Source organism: Myotis davidii, unplaced genomic scaffold (genome assembly GCF_000327345.1).
Source record: "Myotis davidii unplaced genomic scaffold, ASM32734v1 scaffold2141, whole genome shotgun sequence".
NCBI lineage: Eukaryota > Metazoa > Chordata > Mammalia > Chiroptera > Vespertilionidae > Myotis > Myotis davidii.
Window position 1 is genome coordinate 5,339 of NW_006290775.1, and position 3,224 is coordinate 8,562.

At 41.0% G+C, this 3,224-nt stretch overlaps 1 pseudogene; it reads right to left on the reverse strand.

The window, feature by feature from the left end:
- Positions 1-495: 495 nt before the first annotated feature.
- On the reverse strand, positions 496-1,622 carry LOC102774394 (annotated as a pseudogene).
- Positions 1,623-3,224: the final 1,602 nt, after the last annotated feature.

Below are 3,224 nucleotides of genomic sequence, written 5' to 3' on the forward strand. Positions count from 1 at the left end.
CACTGAAAGTTTTGATGTATAAAGAATGAGAAACATAAAAGATAAAATTGAGGTGTCAGATTTTTCTGGAATGAAATTATATAAATAGTGTGAGTAACCAAGCCAAGTTTTTCCCACATGAATAATACAACTTATGACTATTCTATCTATAAAATAAGAACAATTTCCTTACAATGATGTATATTATTTGAGAATAAATTAATCTTCAGAAATCCATGTTGTCCATGAAATAAACTGGAATTTGCATTCTGATCAAGGTTGGAAAAAGCTGTTAGGTTAGAACAAAGGAGAAAGGGAAAGACTCTCTGTTATAATAGACAGAGCAGAAAGTGCAGTGAAATGGTTACTGAAATTGTATAGAGAAGTTGAACTGAAACAGGAGGAAATTGGAGGAAATAAATAAAAGAAGCAAGTTGTACAAACACAGTCTGATCAAAGGATCTTATTTCTGGATTTTAGTCTTGAAGCCATGAAATCAAGTGCAGTTTTTCAGATTCAGCACAGCTGTTTTCTTATGGCTGCCATCCCAAAGAATTGTTTCAGGGCCCCTTTTATGTCTTTGTTCCTGAGACTGTAGATGAAGGGGTTCAGCATGGGTGTGACCACTGTGTACAACACTGAGGCTGTTGCACTTGAGTGTGAACTTTGGGTAGCAGCAGAGCTGAGGTACACACCTAGGCTTGTTCCATAAAATAAGGAGACAACTGAGATGTGAGACGCACAGGTAGAAAATGCCTTATACTTCCCCTGAGCTGATGGGATTGCACGTATGGAGGACACTATCTTAGAGTAAGAGTAAATGATACCAGCGAGGGGACCACCACCCAGGAGCACAGTTATAAAATACATCACCATGTTATTAAGAAAGTTGTCAAAACAAGCAAGTTGGGCCATCAGATTGAGTTCACAGAAAAAGTGGGGGATTTCCAAGTCTGTACAGAAGGTTAGTCGCAACAACAGTAAACTTTCTAACAAGGAATGCAGGGCACTTGTGATCCAGGACAGCAGAACCAGCAGTCCACAGAGCCGGGGGTTCATGATGACTGTGTAGTGCAGGGGGTGACAGATGGCCATTCTGATTGAGTTCACAGAAAAAGTGTGGGATTTCCAAATCCATGCAGGACAGTCTTAATGCCCATTAAGCATTGTAGCAAGGAAATCAGGATAATCATGATCCAGCATATCAGAACCAGCAGTCCACAGAGCTGGGGGTTCATGATGACCATGTATTGCAGGGCATTGCAGATGGTCATAAACCCATCATCGGCCATGATAGTGAGGAGGAAAACATCCAAATCAGCAAAAAGTATGACAACATACATCTGGGTGATGCAGGCTTCATAGGTGATGGCTCAGCTATGTGTCTGGATGTTCCACAGCATCTTTGGGATGGTGGTGTAGGTGACACAGATGTCTACCAAGGACAGGTTGGAGAGGAAGAAGTACATGGGCGTGTGGAGGTGGGAGTCTGAGCTGACGGCCAGGATGATGAGCAGGTTTCCCAACACAGTGATCAGGTACATGGAGAGGAAAAGCCCAAATATGAGGGGCTGCAGTTCTGGTTCCTCTGAAAAACCCAGGAGAAGAAATTCTGATGCTCTTGTAAGGTTCCCTGGTTCCATGAGGTGGGGGTGACTTCCAAGAAAGAAGAAAAGAGCATGAGGACTTTTCACACAAACTGGTATTACTCACATGGCTCTAATGCTGCTGTGTGTCTCCTGCAGTTAGGAAATTAGTTTCAGTATTTTGATCTGGGTTTGGTTCCATCTAGCAACTTCCTGTGTCATTTCAGAGTAGGTTTTTTTTTTTTTTTTTTGTCTCAATTTGCTTTTTCCCTAAGATTTCAAGGATACGACAATTTTAAAAAGAAATTTTTCATGCATTTCAGGAATATGAACTGAGTGCTGACCATGGTTTCAGCACTGTCTGGGGTGTGAGTAGAGGATGCGGAAGAACAAAAGTGCCTACAACTCAATCTGGGGCAAGAATATATAAGCAAATAATAGAAATATATAAAGATAACATTACAAATGGTGAGAGAGCATAAGAAGAAAATGAGAGCAGGTCTAGAGGAGAACGTGACGAGGGCATTCTATTTTCTTATGGATATTTAGGCAAGAACTTCAAACAAAATGACATTTGAGCGAGGGAGATCAAGGCCCTAGGGAGGAGCTTACGGCCTTTAGTGATCTGCTCAAAGTTAATATCAGAGTATGTGATGGGCCTTGAGTGTAAGTTTCATCATTGGATCTCAACCAGAAATGATTTTGTCCTGAAGGTGTCTGGCAATGTCTGAAGGGATACCACTAAATGTATATAATTCAGAAAAAAACATCCCCTTCAATTATTATCCCTCCACAAATGTCAATGGTAAAAGGTGAGAACACCTAGCTTAGATCATCACTTCTCCAATTTCACTGTTCCTATGCAGTCCCCAGCATTCTGGCTCAAATGCAGAATTTGATGCAGCAGGTCTGGAGGACTCAGAGACTCTGCATTTCCAACAAGCTCACTGTTGGTATGATGCTGCAGGTCCTCAATTTATATTCCCCAAGTGCATGGCAGAATTTCTCATTCCAAGTAGGAAAAATGACCACTGCAGGATTAGGGTGAGTGTGGGACAGGAATTTCCACTAACTGTGCAATATAGAAAGTAAAAGAGTACAGACTCCCCAAATATATGCAGCCTCCAGAGTAATGAAGTAGAACTATTTAGTATTCCTTTTTAGGCTTTTTTAATACTTTCCGTGTGAATACCAGTGTGAGAGAAGAGACTGCAATATATGTCTCACTAACTGCTGTTTCAAGATACTCATATCTACATTCACTAGCCTGAATTTTTCAAAGAACACAAACCAATTTCAAAGACACCCCGTCTTAGAAATGTAATACAAACACTCTCACTTCACTGCATTGTCCTCCACACCCAATACTCTAGCTCCTTCTCCCTGAACAGCAAAGCTCCTCCATATGTTTTCATTTCACCGGAGCCATTTTATGCATCTCACTCATTCTACTGTGTCATCAAACTGGACTCCCATTCCCACCACCCAATTGTCAACTATGGGCCATACGTTGCAGAGTCAAAGAGATACATACACACTATCATATTAAGTAAATTGAGTATAATTTTAGTACTTTACTTAACCAAGAATACAAACAGAGATATAGGGTCTCTGGGCTTGGCTGCTTAGAGTGACAGTGACTCAGGTAAAAGCTGACAG